The sequence below is a fragment of the Arvicanthis niloticus genome, chromosome 5 (assembly GCF_011762505.2).
Source record: "Arvicanthis niloticus isolate mArvNil1 chromosome 5, mArvNil1.pat.X, whole genome shotgun sequence".
Taxonomy (NCBI): domain Eukaryota; kingdom Metazoa; phylum Chordata; class Mammalia; order Rodentia; family Muridae; genus Arvicanthis; species Arvicanthis niloticus.
In genome coordinates, this window is record NC_047662.1 from 66,662,051 (window position 1) to 66,679,764 (window position 17,714).

Below are 17,714 nucleotides of genomic sequence, written 5' to 3' on the forward strand. Positions count from 1 at the left end.
CCCCAAGCTCTTCTAAGTTTTGAGTAGTGGTCAGTTTGAGAATTTCCCTATTCATTGATTGGGAAATTGGCAGATTCACTGTCAGATCTCTTTGTGAACAATAGTTGATCATCTACATTTCTCTAGTTTTCTAGGTTCTGTGAGTTCTGTCTGTCTGTGTTCCAAACTTATTACACAATACATTTGCTAGTGATAAAATAGTATTTCCCCCTCATCATTTTTTTCTAGGACAGGAATTCCAAGATTTCTCATAGAAAAACACAGGATTCTCTAAGTTATTGTTGGTATATGGTTCAGGTCTGGATTTCAGGGAGTGTTTGACTATCCCTCTATTTCATGTTGAAGTTTTACCATGTTCTTAGGAGGGCTGGGCACATTGCTTGCTTTAGAATAACCTTTAGGGGCTGGAGAGATGGCTCAGAGAGATGTACTGCATCTGCACAGGATCTGAGTTTGGTTCCCAGCACCCATGTTGGACCGTTCACAATCATCTCTCCTCCATGCTCCAGGGAAATCTGAAGCCTGCAGCTTCCTCAGGTGTCAGCACTCTTGTGTTCCTATCCATACATTCACACACAGACACATACACACACACACACACACACACACACACACACACACATACACACACACACAAATAAAAAGGATATTAAGAAAAAGTGACAGTCTTCAAAAGGTGGAGAATGTGTGTTTGATGGAAAAATTTAGGATGCATTTTTTTTGCCTTTTATTTTTCATTAAAATGTGAATAATAATCTTTCTTTTTTATCCTTTCATTTACTTATTTTTATTGTGTGTGCATATGGTGTGTGTGCATGTGTGTAAGTCAGAAAGACAGCTTTCAGGAGACATGGCCCTCTCTCCACTGCGGGATATTGGGACTGAACTCATGTAGTCTGGTTTGTGCAGTGAGCACTTCAGCCCACTTCTTGCTGGTCCAGAGCCTCATACCTTCCTAATGATTTTCAATGTGATACTTAAACATGTTCAGATTAAAGTGAACCACATGTTTATTGGCTCAGTAAAGCATCCAAAAATTGCAAAGTAGGCTCCATTTCTGACTCTTCGGAACATGTTAAAATAATCAGAAGTTATTAAAAAGTGAAGGAGGCAATTGAGTGACACATTGACACTTAGCAGATGTGGAACAGCTACCAGAAAGAGGAACTCGAGGATCAAGTGGAGTACATCTGTTCACTCTACTGGGAACTCCACCCCAGGAAGACAAGCTTCTCTTTATCTTCGGGTCACATAGATAGGGCAGTAAAGTCCATTTCCCAGAAGATCTGTACAGAAAAGGAAAAGGGAGGCATTTTGTTCTGTTGGGGGTGCCTCAAGAAAACACCACAAACCTGTGGCCAGAGAACAATTTCTCACAGTTTTAGCATCTGGAAAGCTTGAGACCAAGGCCTTAGTAGATTGTATATCTGGTGAGGGCCCATTTCCTGGCTTTCTGGTTTGTAGATGGTGCCTTCTTGTCATATATTCTTTAGTTTGAAGGACTAGGGAGTCTCTGGGGTTTATTTATAAAGACTGTAATCCCAATTTATAAAGACTGTAATCCCATTCAGAAACTCTGCTTTTCAATACCAGGTCACTAGTGACTGAACTTCGAGGCTTGGAGTGATACAAATGGTCAGACCAGAGCAAGGACTGACTAAACAGTGGGAAGATTCAAGGCTGGGAATTAAAGCCAAACAAGATGTTGGAACTGGGTTGGTTTTTTTTTTTTTTTTTTTTATGATGCTGTGATTTCATTAGGTGAAAGACACAATCTGATGGGGGAGTGGTTTATTTTGCCTTATTGTTTCTGAGGGTTTCAGTCTGTCATGGGGTCATGTCAGAGCAAGCCTGTGGCACAGATCCCTCACATATTAGGAAGCAGAGTGTTTATAGTAGGAATGAGGGCTGGGTATAACCTTCAAATGCCCATCCTTGGTGACCCACTTCTGCCAGCTATGCCCCACTTTCAAAGGACTCTACATCATCCCAAGGACAGCACTCCTATCTGGGGACAAGCAATGAGCCTGTGGTTTCCTTGTTATGGTTTGATATGGAAATCATATGTTGGCATTGGAAAATCCTGGGGGCCTTTGGCAATGTCTCTTGAGAATATTTGTTGTGTTTTCACCTTGTGCCATAACCACACTTCTAAGAAAATATCACTAGAGGCTGACAGGATGGTTCAGTAGTAAGGGCACTTTCTGAGACTGCAAACCAGACACCTGACATGAATTCTCAGAACATGTAAAGGTAGAAGAACAGAACCAACTCAACAAAGCCACAAGTGCAGAACAACAACAATAGATAAAAATAAATATAAATGTGTATAAGAATGTTTGTATGTTAATATAAAATGCTATCATATCACTAAAATGTTTATAAGTAATGTGATTGATCATTTAACAGCAAAGGATGAGTAGAATAAAGAGCGTATGGCCTTTTAATACAACATTATAACCAAAAAATCATGGTTTGGGAAGAAAACATTGTTTCATATTCAATGAAAATGTGACAGCCATATTCAACCTTCTGGATTGTAATGTTTCATAACTTGGTTTTAAAATTTGTAAACGTCTGCCTTTGAATATTCATCTACAAAATTGTTGTGGCTGTGTAATTTCCTCTTAGAGGGATACATTACAGATTATTTCTGTTGCAATTCAGAATGCTTCGGTCATGGAAAGCAGTGGAAATTTACCATTTACTTAAAGTCTTACTCCATGATCAAGTGTTGGGGGCCGACTTTTAGCAGAAAGCAGCTATCAGCTTTGCAGCCATCTTGAGCCATATACCCTGACATGAGACTTGGATTACAATAGCCTACAACAGCTGAGCACACTCTGATGATCTTGGTTTAGATACCTTGGGTGTGTGAGATTAAAGGTGTGTGAGATTAAAGGTGTGTAACTTAAGAGTTTGATTTAGAAGTGTAGAGATCAGATTTAGAGACAAGACCTAAGGGCATGATTATAGGTGTGACCAAAAGGCATGGCTTAGAAGTAAGATATATAAAAGGCAGAGGCAGACGGGAGAGAATCAGACTATAGAGAGAGAATCAGACACTTAGAGGAAATATACTCTTTAGGGAGACACTCCAGAGAGTACAACTTTGAGTAAAACTTGGAGTAGGAATTAGGCATTAGGTAGCAGGCACTTGGAAGAAGTAACTTGGAACTTGGAGGCACTAGGGACTAGGAACTAGGGACTAGGAACTTAGGACTTGGGACTTGGAGAGAAGAAGAGAGACTGAAGAATAAACGGGATTGAATCACACACTGTCTGGTCTCCATTCTTCCGAGTTCGTCCTCACTCTCTCTCTTGCTCAACCCCGACCCTCGGACCGGAGCAGCAGCTTGAGCCGGGAAACAGTGGCTGCCAAGCGTGGAGTGGAGAGGGCCGCAATATTTTTGGCTGCCCAAAGTGGGGCAGCTCGGGCCTCAACAATCAAGCAACTTTATTCCTGGGTATTTGAAAAAATTAATGAAAACTAAAGTCTACAAAAGTCTACAAAAAGTGCTAATGACTTTGATTCTTTTATTTCTATTTCATAAAACCTATAGTAAACCCAGATGCCCTTCAACAGAACACTACTGGCAGGCTGTACAACAGAACACTACTCAGAAATAAAGAAGGAACTAATGAGTCACAAGATGAGTGAATCATAGATGCATTCTTCTAATTGAAAACAAGCCGGTTCCCAAAGGCTACACATTGTGTGATCCCATCCCATGATAGTCTGAAAACAGCAATACTGTAAAGAGGAAAAATGAAAGTGACTGCTATGAGAAGCCCGTGGGTGAGAGCTGTCTCAAACGGGGCAGCAGGAGGGAAGGTTCACAGTTACAGACAGGCTGCTCTGTAGCATAACTCTAGTGATTGGTTCATAATTGCACATTTGTCAAATCTACAGGCTTGCACCCCCCCTCAAGGATGAAGCTTTTTATGTGTATGTTAGTAATAAAACATCCAAAAGCTATGAGAACCTGATATAGAAGGTTAGGTCTTGAATCTGAAATATCCATCACAGCTTCATGTTTTGAATATTTGGCCCATAGATGTTGATATTTCGAGAAACTATATATATAGGGTTTTGTTTGTTTGTTTTTGTTTGTTTGTTTGTTTGTTTGCTTGTTTTTCCCGAGACAGGGTTTCTCTGTATAGCCCTGGCTGTCCTGGAACTCATTCTGTAGACCAGGCTGGCCTTAAACTCAGAAATCCGCCTGCCTCTCTCTCCCAAGTGCTGGGATTAAAGACATGTGCCACTACCGTCTGGCTATATAGCTCTTGTATGGTGGGATCTAGCTGGTGAAATTGGGTTGGCAAGAGCATGTTTTGAAGGTTAAATCTAGCACCAAGTTTCTGGACACTCTCTCTACTTTCTGGTACACTGTGCTGTGGAGAATCTCCACTGCACACTCCTTCTGCTGTGATCTCTGTGGGACTTTTCCCTCCATGATGGACTGAGACTCTCTGAAACCATAAGCCAAAATAAATCTTATAAGTCGGTCGGCAATTCTATCATAGGAGTGCAAAAGCAATCAGTACAGACTAGGAACAGTAACAGTCCAGCTGTGTTAAAGATGAGTAAGAACAGTGACAGCACAGGGAGACCTGCAGCGGTCATTTAACAGCGTTCTTACTGAGTGCTGTGAGGGCGATAAAAGAATGGGGGATGAACACCACACTTCAGTTAGTAAGCTCGCTGCTTACGGAGGTATTAGCTAGAATTCCTGTGTTTATTTTGTGTGGATATTAGCATTGAATAAGTACAAAAGCCAGATAACACAGATAATTTTTTGGGGGGAAAATAACCTATTATCTTCATGCCAGCCATGTTTTGATTATATGAAAAGGGAGAATGGAATTTATAAGATGAAAATTGAGATATCAATTTAAAATTTACACACACACGAGAGAGAGAGAGAGAGAGAGAGAGAGAGAGAGAGAGAGAGAGAGAGAGAGAGAGCTCACACAGGGGTTGACTTACCTGAATACATTTCTTAACTCTGTCCAGTGGTAGGCCCTGATGTAGTGACAATGTAGCAACAACGATCTCAGACAGCACGCTTTTGCCACGATTCCTTTTCCTGGGATGGGAATCAGAGCTCACTGGAGAAGTGATTTATTCCAGAGATAGGAAAACACAGGATGAGCCTGGAGTACCTTGTCTCAGAATGTAAAGAAATTCTGGGAGAAAGAAAGGAGTCAGGAGGGTGGGAGGAGGGGAGCAAGAGAAGAAGATGGGGAGGAGGGAGAGACAGGAACTTCTTTTTGAATTGTTGTGATTAAAATGCTCTGACAAAAGCAGCTATGGGAGAAGAGGGTTATTGTGCTGCACAGCCCGGAACGGCAGGAAAGCCAGGCAGCAGAGCCGAAGCTCAGACTGTGCTCAGAAAGTAGAGAATGCTGAATGCATGCTGCTGCCCTGCACCCCATCCCAGTTATAGAGTCTGGGGACAGCCCCTAAGTCTTCCCATCTCGATTAGCACAATCAAGATAGTCCCTAACGGGCTGCCTGCAGGCTCTTCTCTCAGGAGATTCTGTCATTGAGTTAGGATCTGGAGCTAAGTATCTGTGAATCCACACTGATGTAAATAAAGAATTAAGAAAATAAATATAGGGAAGAAAGGACCCTTCAAAAGATAAAAATAAGCAAATATAGAAGAAACAAAGACACCTAGAAAAATCGTCATTAGAATACCATAACAATGATGGCTTCGAGCAAGTTCTACCAATGGATGCTAAGGTTGGTGGGTAAAAGTTCGGGTCTACTGCTGGGTATTACTTGAAATATCTCTGTGCAGTCCTCAGCGGAGGAACACAGAGAAAAAAGAAGTAAGTTTGTCACAGGAAAACCCAAACAGAGAGCACATTAGAGAGAAGATCAAAGTTAATGTCTGTAGTAAGGAGGGGAACATAGTGTTCCTCCTAGTGAGACAAGTCTGGTAGCTCACTGTCCAAATTATATAAAAGCCCATGTCCTGTCATCATGAGATATGGAGTAAATTCAAGTTAACGGACGTTCTACAAATAAGACTGTTTACGAATGTCAGGGTCATAAGTGACAAATACTGAGAAGTTGTCACAGAGATGTGAAAATTAATGAAGCAAGGGGTCCTGGGTTGGATTTTAGAATAAAGAAAGGCTGTGAGTAGATGCACTGTTTAATTAATAGCAACATACTAATATGAATTCATTAGTTTTTTTTTAATAATTCTCCTGCACAAAGTGTTAATTAGTGCAGCTGGGTGGAGGGCTGTGGAAAGCAGCTGTTCCCCACCTCTCCGGGGAGATTCATGTTTTAGTCCCTGCTCACAACTCAGAATAGCACACCAGTCAACTACACAGCTCCAGAGCCAAACCGCCTGCATTAAATGCTAGTCTTTTTTATCTAGAAGTTATATGACTCTAAAAGCATAATAGAGATTGCTCAGTGGTTAAGGACGCTGAGTACTCTTCTCAGAGGACCCAGATTCAAATCCCAGCACCCATATGGCAGCTGGCAACTGTCTGTAACTCCAAGATCTGACACCCTCACACAGATGTACGTGCAAACAAAGCACCAATGCTCCTAAAATATATATATATATATATAAAGCGTGGTGACCTTCCTGTATCTTAATTCTTACTCTACGATCTCCAGAACAGGGTTCTGATGACATGAACGCCAGACTATGCAGAACTGGAATGAGGATAAAATGAAATAATTTATATGAAGTCTAGAGAATAAATCCTAAGGATGGTAAGCCTTCCATGATTATGAGTTCACATATCACTATCTACATTTTAAATAAAAATTTTCATCCTACAGTCTTCTTTGTAACCTGTCACTTTCACTTCTATATTGTGAATATAATTTTTGGTGGGAAATGTATGTGCCATGTCCTTTAGGACCACATGATATTTTGTTCTTTGGTATAACGTAGGTTATAGAAATGTGGACATTTTGCAGCAGCTGAGACTCCCTGTACTGAGAACAAAGTTAACACAAGGTACGTGCTCAATAAAAACTTACAGATGAAGGAAGAAGAAATATAATTGAAGTTAACTCCAATTTTGAACTACTGATATTTTTAGAAAAAAAAAAGTCTTATTTTTAGGAGGTTTTAGAATTTCCCTACACAGTCATATAAAGCCTGGCCATCATTCAAAAACTGAAACCTAATTTCTACACTGATACAGACATGCATCAAAGTACAACCGTTTCTCATAAAAGAAAAATGTACCATAGCCTAAGCAAAGGTGCATGGTTACATTTAAAATAATAACCTTAAAACGTCTCTTTCATGAAATTGTTTTCAAAGAGTGTTTACCACGGGGGTTTCTTTTAACAAAAATTGCTCAAATTATCTTGAAGTCCAGTGACACACATGTTTTGATTACACATATGAAATTCATTTAGTCAAAGAGACTCTGGGTAGGAAAACTGCAACTTCGTAAGAAAAAAAGAATGCCCATTACTGTAATGAGAGAGTAGTTCCCTAACATTTAATCACACGCACGTTTGGCAGAGAGCACGTTATAATCTATAGAACAGCAACATCTGGTGGCTTTCTTGGTATCCCACAGCAGTTTCAGTCTACTTCAAAATTCTGTTGTGTTCCACACAATTCTGTACAGTTGCTTTCGAGACTTGGTGAAGTTAGAAGGATTTCAAATTGACTTGAAAACTATGCTCCTCTTACTAGATTCCTGGAGTTAGGATAGGAAACAGTAAGAAATGCAGTGCCCATACTGAATAGAAACTGGGGCTGGGAGAGCCCCTCACATACATGTTATACTTGTGGGGTTTGCTTGGAATGCTCTTTAAGGACACTACAGCAAGGCCCACAGAGACTACTGACTAAACTGCCACTGCATTGAGGAGTGTGAGCAGCCAAGGGCATTTCCACGCAGCTGCCATGTCGAGACTCCTGAGACGGGCTTCTTCCACTGAGACTGTGCCATAGTTTTAAGCATCCAGTTAGATTGTGTGTGTGTTTTAAATCATTGAACTGAAATATCAGCCATATAGATGAAGACTTTTTCGTTTTTTAAAGGCTGGGTTTCTTGTATCTCAGGCTGGTTTTGAACTCTTGAAGTCACTGTTGAGCCAAGTATGACCTTGAACAACTCTGTCTTTCTGTTTCCTATTTCCAAGTGCTAGGATTATTGTTGGTTTTATGTTGTGCTGAAAGCCAGGTCTTTATCTTTGTGTGTGCTAGACAAGAACGATACCTACTGAGCTACATCCCAGTCAGAGATGTCCAGCTTCGGTTTTTCCATTTACAACCCCTTTTGTGTAAAAAACATGTATGCAACTCTGGATATATATGTACATGCATGTAAATGTATATGTATTACATATAATACATTTATTCATATATGTATATATGTAAAATATATATGTATTACATATAATACATATAAACACATATATTGTATATATATGTATATATGTGTGTATATTTTATTGGTAAAAGTAAATTTATTTAATCCAGCTGTGGCGCCTTTATCCCAAGCACTTAGGAGGCAGAGGTAAGTGAATCTCTATGAGTTTAAGGCCAACCTGGTCTATATACCAAGTTCCAGGCCAGCCAGGGCTACATAGTGGAATTCTATCTCAAAGAACAGACAAATAAACAAAAACAAAATACACTCGCCAAAACAAATTTATTTTTTAAAAAGCTTTTGGTATATATACTTTTATTTATTAAAATTGAAAGCAGATTTGCATGTTAACAAGGTGGGTGGACTTGCTCATTTCTTACATAGAGAATTAAGTTGTGGCTGAATATTTATTTGATGTTACAGATCATACAACATATTTCACCTTTCTTGGCAATGGTCCGTGTTCCCATGTTGTTATTGCCAGTGCTGAGATTGCCACCATATAGAGTATAAATGTAGGATGGCAAGCCTTTGTTTACAGCCGTTTCAGGAATTGTTGGGAATTCTGCCCTAATTCCAAGCCCAGGCTCATTTAGCAAGGTTTATCTATGTGCTTGCCACAGTGCACATGTGTTGTGGAGGTCAGCAGGTAACCGCTGGGAGCCGGTTCCCTCATTCCGCCATGTGGGTCCAGGCATTGACCTTGGGTTATGAGGCTTGAGAGACTTAGGGCCTTATCTCTGAGCCACACCTGTCTCAGCTCCATTTAATTATTTTTCTTTAAGTGAAATTCAGAGTGATTCAGAAAGTAATCCTTTCAAACTGACATCCCAGTTATAAAAATTATAAATTATAAATTATATAAATTACAAATTCTTTATAAGTTTAACTTATATATTTTGTTTTACTTAAAAATTCAGCACAATGGCCTTTGATGTTCAGTTACTTAAAACTTAACAAATTCCCCCAAATAACTTTAAAGTTTCCTTCATTTATGCTGGTGTTACAACCCATAAATTCATCTTAGGTTAAAAATATGGTCATTTGAAAATGTATAACCTACTGAGCATTGCAGCAAATTGACTCTAGTAAGTGAAGATATCATGCTTAGACTGACCTATCTTGGGAATACCAGAAGAATATTTTACTATACATTACCAGCTAAGGAAACAGTTAAAATTTGAAGTCTGGTTTCTACCCAGTGCATGTCACTTTCTCAACATTATCAGGGTGAAGTTGGAAAACTGGAAGTCAAATGACTTGAATTGTTTGTTATATTTTTTTTTTATTCTCTGTTCTCTGTTTCTGTCTCTCTCCATCTCTGTCTCTCTCTCGTGTGTATGTGTGTGTGTGTGTGTATGTGTGTGTGGTTTGTGTGTGCATTGCAGTGGTCAGACGTTAGAGTTCATTAAGTAGGCAATAATTATTGTAAATGCATAACTGTAGTGGATATCTTCAGAAGACACTGGCACCTTCCTTCTCCAACTCCTGGTTCTTACAATCATTTTGCCCTCCATTTCAAGGCCAGCCTTTGGCGAGAGGGGATGTGGCATAGATGTCCCATTTATGGACGAGCACCCTACAGGTGCTTGTTTTCTGCACTCTGATCAGTTATGAGTTTCTTCATTAACCACTATTTACTGCTCAGAGAAACACCTGTGATGGGATCTGAGAGCTGCATCAGTCTATAGAGTTATGGATTTAGAGAAATCTGCTTCAATGTCCATTTAGCAGATTTAACAGAACAATAATAATAGGTTTACCCTTGGGCACAGTGAGACCCAGAGCTATGGGATCCTTGCTGCCTTTACAGTCGTAGGCATGCCTCTCCCCTCCCCCAACCCCTGTGGACAGACCCACAAATCACTTGTGCCACCATTGTACCCATGGGTGTATCTCACCAGATATTGTTGTCACTCACAGGGTTCACAGCTGGGCAAGTTAGTTGATTACTTTTCTCTGTGGCCATTCTGCATAGATCCTGTGCTATGAGATTAGGCCAGGTGAGAAAAAACTTTCCAGTATCAGATTGATTTTTTTCATGTCCTTTGACCATAGTGCATGGCTTCAGTAATAGGCCTTTATCCTTAAGTTCTGGTGGGAAACTAAGAACAGTGACAATGCCAGTATTGTTTTGGGTTCTCCAGGACACCCCTGACCAATAACTTGCAGTGTTTTTTGTTGTTGTTGTTATTGTTGTTTTGTTATCTAATTTTAATGTGTATATACATGTCATATATAATGCATTTATTTGTATACATATATAATATATAATGTATGTATGTATGTATTTAATGTATACAGATTAAAATTAGACCAGCCAAAGAGCATCTGAGTGTGTGCAACAGGGGAAACTACTTCAGGATGGATAGGAGCAGTAGGAAAGGAACAGAGAGGGTGATGGGAAGTGAATATGCTCAAAGATAATGATACATATATTTGAAAGTATCACAGTAAAACTCATTATTTTTATATAGTAATTAAAATGAATAAACAAAGAAAAAATAAAGTATTTGATACGAAATACAGGATGACACAAAGAACATGTTACCCCTTTCATAGTTGACTTTCCCAATATAGATATAAGAGAAGTAGTAACCCTGTTCTTGGCCAAGTTGACGTTTTTTCAGACCTTTGTACAAAAGGACCTGCCCTTGTGGCTACTCCGCTGGAATCTCCCACAAGGTCTTTGTTAGTAGTGAATTTTAAATGTAAGAGTTGCACAAAGTTACCTGTGTGCATGCATATCTTTTAAATAAGCTGATAGCAAACGTCTTAGTGCACCTGCAACTTAAAAAGGGACGAGTGTGAAGTGTGTGTGTGTGTGTGTGTGTGTGTGTGTGTGTGCACGCACATGCATGCAGGTACCCACAGAGGCCAGAAGATGCTATTACAGTTGCAAGCTATACGACACAGGTGCTGGCAGCTGACCTCAGTCCTCTACAGGAGAGGCAAATGTTCTGAACCATCTCTTCAGCTCTTGACCTTAAACTGTAGACAGTTGAGTTTCACTTTCTAGTACAATTTCTAGATCAACCTAAAGCTGTTGAGGTCAAAACTGACCTAATCAGGATTTTTTTTTTTTTTTTTTTTTAAAGACAGTTTCGGTACTCTGTGGAGGATGACCTCAAATCCTCAAATATAAGAACCCACTCTGATTCCAGACCAGCATATCCAGCAGGGAATCTTTACTGTTGTTTGTGTTCTGCTGCCCTTGAGAAAGATCTTACTGAGTATCCTAGACTGACCTGGAATTTACTATGTATTCTAGGTTAGTCTCAAACTGCAATCCTCCTGCTTCAGCTTCTCAAGTACTGAGGTTACAGCCATGGCTACCCTTGCACAAAACTGTTTTTATAACAGATGAAAATAGAAGCATTTGGCTCATGCTGATTCTAAGGGAAAACCTGTAAGTGTCAAGGTAAGAGGCTGGGCAAACTGATTAAACAAAACGAGTTTCACTTCCCAGATCTGCTGTCATTAAAAGATCACATTTTTTCAAATTTACTTAAAATTTTATTACATTTATTTATTTGTTTGTTTTGTGCGTATGTGTACATGTGTGGGTACACACATGCCACAATATGTGTGTAGAGGCAAGAAGACTTTTGGCAGTTAGTTCTCTCTTTCCACTATGTGGGTCCCAGGAATCTAATTCATCATGCTTGGCTGCAAACTCCTTTATTACTGGTGAGCAGCATCCATGGCTCATAAGCATACTTTTTAATACTCCGATAAGACAGTTGATTCTCTTGAGTCCTTGCCTTGCCCATCCTCCAGGAATGAAGTGGGTGGTGGGAGAATACACAGGACTTTTATTTGCTATACTGAATAACAGGAAAACAGAAGGTCATCAGTGATGATTGGGAAAGTAGAAAGTCTAAACTTTTGGTGACAGCTGGATGCCAAACAAGAGAAGTAGCAAACACTTGGCAAGGCATAGGATGCCAACCTAGAGGTTGCTGGAAATTGGTATAGCTCCAAGCACTTAGTGGGGCCTCGGGATACCAACAGAGAGCAGTCTTCCAAAGCAGAAACCTGTGGAGGGCAGGGCTCTGGGGACAAGAGTGGAAGGTCAGTCTGAGGTGGTAACAAGTCTCCCTCCTAGGTGACAAGGAGGATGCCAGATGGGATGGCAACAATATTAGGTGCCATATACATGGCCACCTTTGCTTTGTGTCCAGGATGTACTTTCAAGGCTTAATTTGCAGCAGGTAAGTTGGTAGTAATGTTTCCTTCTGAAACCAATGTTTTCTATAAAACGATAAGTGTCCTGAGTTCAGTGTCCTTCTCCTGGGGTGAGACCCTGTATGTAGGCATCCATGTGGCTCCTGTGTGTTATGCCTATGGGTCTTGAAGAGCAAGCTGAGCTGAGGCAAACCCTGAAATGATCGTGCTGTTTGCTGTGCCGTGGGCAATAAGGTAAGCCTTCCGCCACAAAACCAGAAATCCTATGCTCACAACACAAGAACAGCTAACTTCTTGAACTTTTTAAGGATTTTAATTACAGAGAAAAGAAATCTCTTAAAATGAAGAAGACTAAATGTTGCACAGAGCTGCTGAAGGAATGTAGCTAAACTCCCTCTTCAGAGATGCTTGGACACTGGACTGGCTTGAGTGGCATGCCGAGCTCTTCAGACTGCAGGGTTTTGGTGCCAAGCATCCATGTTCTCATGGCATCCCTCATGTCCCTATTGCAGAAGCCAGCAAGTCTGCTCCATGTCACCTGGCAGTCATGTAGCCCCCGTTCATGTACCCCTGTATGAAATCACACACTTTCTTCCCACTCCATCCGAAGTTGGTCTCAATAACTTGGCAGTTACAACAGTCATCAGTTGACACAGAACCTGTGCCTCCATAAGAGAGCCCATCAAGCCTGTACACCTCGACTTTTGGAAATGCCTTGGCTTTGACAGAGGTTCTGGTTAGTCAACAAAATGATGGACTGGGTATTAGGACTATCTTGTACCTCACTGGTACAATTAGGAATAAGTATGCTCTAATTGTATTTTGAGAGAAAAGTTTACTTTAACAGGAAGAGTGATATGTAGGAGGAGCTAAGTGGGAAGGAGTACTGAGAGGAAGAGATGGAGTAAGGAGAGAAGATGAAGGAGAGGAGAAGCTAGGTGATGAGAGAGAGAGAGAGAAAGAGAGTGGGGGCATGGAGGCAGATGTTCATGTGTCTCCACCAAAGATAGTTTTTATATCTAGGTTGGGTATTGGGTTACACTTCTGATTGAGCATTACCAAACTTATAAATCCTTTGATTAACATTTTAAAAAAATTGTATAAAAGCAAAAAGGAAAGGGGGGGCATGGGACAGGGGTGTTCTAGGGAGGGGAAATGGGGAAAGAGGATGGCATCTTAAATGTAAATATAAAATAAAATAAAATAAAATAAAAAGAATGAAAAAAAGTAATTAAACAGATTAAAGAAAAAAAAAAAAGAAATACCTTGGCTTGCCCTTTGTCTCTTAACAGACCCACTACTATCCTGTAATTAAGAAAACTGTCTATTTCACACTCAGACAAGTACTATATACATATGGTCTCCTTTACAGTGATTTCCCATCACTTTATAATGTGGAATAACTGAAATTCTCTGTCACGTCCTGTTCCTTTAACATTTCAAGTTGTGTCCCAAGATAATAATATCAGTGGGACAGTTCTGTTCCTTAAATGCACTTGTCTGCCTGAATCGTGTCTCAAACCTCATCTTTTATATACACATCTATCCTGCAGAATCATCCTATCCCTTAAGTTCCCAGGTCAAAAAGTTGATGCCATTCTCAGACGTCTCTGCCACTCTCACCTTCCCAGTTCATCAGCAAGGTCTGCTGATTCTCCATCTCAAATGGCTGCTGCTCTTATTCCCCTCCCCTCATTATTGCTATCTCTTTCTTCAGCTCATCAGTTTTCATCTTTGAGTGATTCAACACCCTCCTGAATGTCCTTCCCATCTCTATCCTCTCCTTTCCCTCCCCAGAGAGGAGTTGCTAGACTCTCCTGTGATTACATTTCTGTTTGAAAACTATCTTGAGTAACCCATTGCCCCGAGGACAGAAGGGAGCCTTAGAAAAGCAGTCTCAAGTTGGACCTACAGACAGCACAGCTGTCCCACTTCTTGAATGCATTTGGCTCATCTTCAAGAGATAAACACATTCAGCATTATAACTGATTAGTGATCAAAAGCTGGTCCCTTGCATGAAAAAGTTTATTTCAAAAATATCTTAAAGCAATCCAACAATCATGATGAGGTATCAAAACTAATTTACACTTGGCTAAACTGTGCCCTTTTCTTATGCCAATGAAAGATGGTTACACCAGAACAGTCAATTAAGAGTTCAAAGCAGTTGGGAATGTTCAGTTGAATGGAAGGAGACTTTGAGCATCCCTGGAAAACTTTCCTAATTGCTTTTGTTCCCTTTCTCCCTCCCCCTTCCCATTTCCTCCCATTTTAAATGGTGATTCCTCCGTCTTGAGTATTGGTTGCTTAAATATATTTAATAAGGTTTTCGAAAGTCCTCTTTTTGCTATCTCTGTAAAAAAAGTTTTCTTTTCCTTATAAATTAAAGCCAAACAGTTTTGACTCAAGTCTAAGTAAGACAGACATATGGATTCGATTTGGTTTTGAAATAAACATTGCTCCAAGGGCGTCTGCAGTAGTGGTAGCTGGGGGCGGTGCAGAAAAATCCATTTCAGAGCCTTCTAACATCAGAACAATTAGAAACATGCCCAAACCATGGAGCTTTGGCAGGACAGATGGCTTCGTTCTTGGAACAAACCTTCCACGCTATCAGATCCTTAAACTTTCCGAAGGTTGGGACACTGATGAAACCTCTCTCCATTTTCCACCTAACCTGAATGGTGGCTCTTTGTGGTTTAGAGTGAAGCAGACTAGGGGGCTGTCACGCTCCTAATCTAGATGGATTTTGCTACTGCCTTTAGGTTCATATTGGTAAAAGTATGGCTCACAGACTTGTGCCACAATAGGACCCCGGAAGCCTTTAATGCCACGTCAAATTGCTAGGCTGTTAAATTGTTAGACAAGGACATCCCAGGCTTTCCCCAGGGACTAATGATTTACTGCTGCCTTAAGTTGAATTTAATTGCTATTTATGCATGCCCTCCTTTAATGCTAGGGTTATTTTATTTTGGGAATTTAACTATGAAGCCCAGGCTGGCCTAGAATTCACTATCTCCCTGCCACACCCTGTTGAGAACTGAGATCGTAGGCACTTACCAAGGTAGCCAGCTTTGGAAGAGCACGTTCTTACAGTTCTTATTATCACATAAACTACAAGAGATTACTAGTCCTCACGATTGTAATGTTAGCTAGTCAGTTTGGAAAATATTTTTAAGTACTTAACCATGTGGCACATTAGACGTCCTTTTTTTTTTTTTTTTTTACTTTCAGATAAATGTGGATTTTTCTTTTAAAAGAGAACTAGTTCTCTCTGCTCTTGGGATGGGCTCTGAGCTTCATGAACCCAAAGCTTATCACGTGCTGAAAGAAGCTTGGGCTAAAAGCCAAGGAAGATAAGTGGCTGAGGGTGGGAGAAGCTGAGGCTTTTAGACTTACCCAGGTCATTCTTTGAACTGTATGGTCAACTGAAAACTGTCCTAAACTTCCTCCACAGAGACCTCATTTCTTGAACGTCATTCTCAGGAGTTGTAATTGGGCACATGGACATCCTAAATGCCTAAAGGCCATTCTGCATCTTCTCTGACAGGATATGAGGTGTTGCTCCTTCTTCTGGAGATGGTCTCTTGAGGAGCCATTCAGACCTTCTCTGCAGAACAGTTTTTTCTAACCAGCTCTACCTGGAGCACCTCTGCCTCTGAATGCCCACAGCCTCTGCTCACTTCCAGGAGCCCCTCTGCCTCCCTGAACCCCTTCTGAGCACCTGACTTTCTTCCCAGTGTTTTACTTTTTGGACTTGGCTGTGGCCGTAGTGTCTGCTGTTTCCTGCCCTTTCTTCTCCTTGAGTTAACACGAGGCTGACAATCAGGATTTCCGTCTTGGAACCATCAATGCTCGTCACCAGTGGACTATAGGAGAATCATCTTTTTATTCAATTCCAACTGGCCTAAGTTTGAGATTCACCCAAGCGAACACGAACAAGTATTAGATATTGAAAGTAAGTTCTAATAACTGAAGGTGATTAAGAGGTCTCTGAAAGAGAAAGCAAATGACAAAGAGGGGCTCAACTCAACTAGAGGCAACTAACTGAAATGAACTAACTTCTTTGTTAAAGGGCAGAGCCTCAGTAGCACAGCGGCAGTTGTAATTGCCAGAATCGCGTCTTCTTGAGTGCAGTCCAGTATTCCTTCCCACTTTCTCTGAAAACGGGTCCTTGATCTTGTCCTGGGTGCCTGCCCCGTGCCCCATACACTCTGTGGTGGAACCGAGAGTTAAGACAGAGACTGGTCCAAAGCAGGTCATGTGTCCCAAGTAAAGGCTAAGCTCTCTTAGGGAAACTGAACTGGGAAATGAAAAGAGCTTGGAATTTGTTTGTCCTCCTCTAACCAGCCTGTCTCTCAGTTCCTATTCCAATCCCTAGTGACTTTTATTCCTGTGTCCCAGAAGTCCTGTTCATTAATTCATTTAACAATAACGAAGTAATTAGATATAACAATCGAATAACATTTAATTTATATGCGACATAACAAGAATATATATTTCATCTTTGTTTCAGGTTCCTGATGAGGTTACCTGGGGTGGGGCTCCTCACGAGGCTCTGGGTGGTTCTTTTTGTGAGAAAGTGATCAGAGGATTGGAACTTTCAGTGACATCACCAGCCTCCCCTGAGAAGCAAGGTAGGCTTAGTGGTTAGGACCTATGAGACCCTTGAACTTCAGCTTTGGTGCACACAGAAGCTGGGAGGGAGCCATGCTTAGACCGTTCATGGAACTTGGGTTCTCATGCCTTGTACCTCGCCCTATGCATCTTTCATCTGTTCCTAAATTGTATCCTTTATATTTGTTAAATGGCGCTAAAATGTTTCTCTGAGTTCCACAGGCCATTATGGAATCTGAGGAGGGGTTTGTGGGAGCCTCTGACTTGTAGTCAGTTGTCTTAGAGATGCTTTGAGATGAACAGTGACTTACAGTGGAGGTACACAGTTAAGCCACCTTGCAGGAACTTAGTGAGTGTGGTTGTTTAAATAGGAATGGTACCCACAGACTCACAGACTTGAATGCTCTGTCACCAGGCAGTAGCACTGTGAGGAAGTGTTGGAGGAAGTCTGTCATTGGGGGTGGGCTTTGAGGTTTTAAATGTTCAGCCAGACCTAGTGTCTTTCCTGCTACCTGCCGATCCAGATATAGCACTCTTGGCTC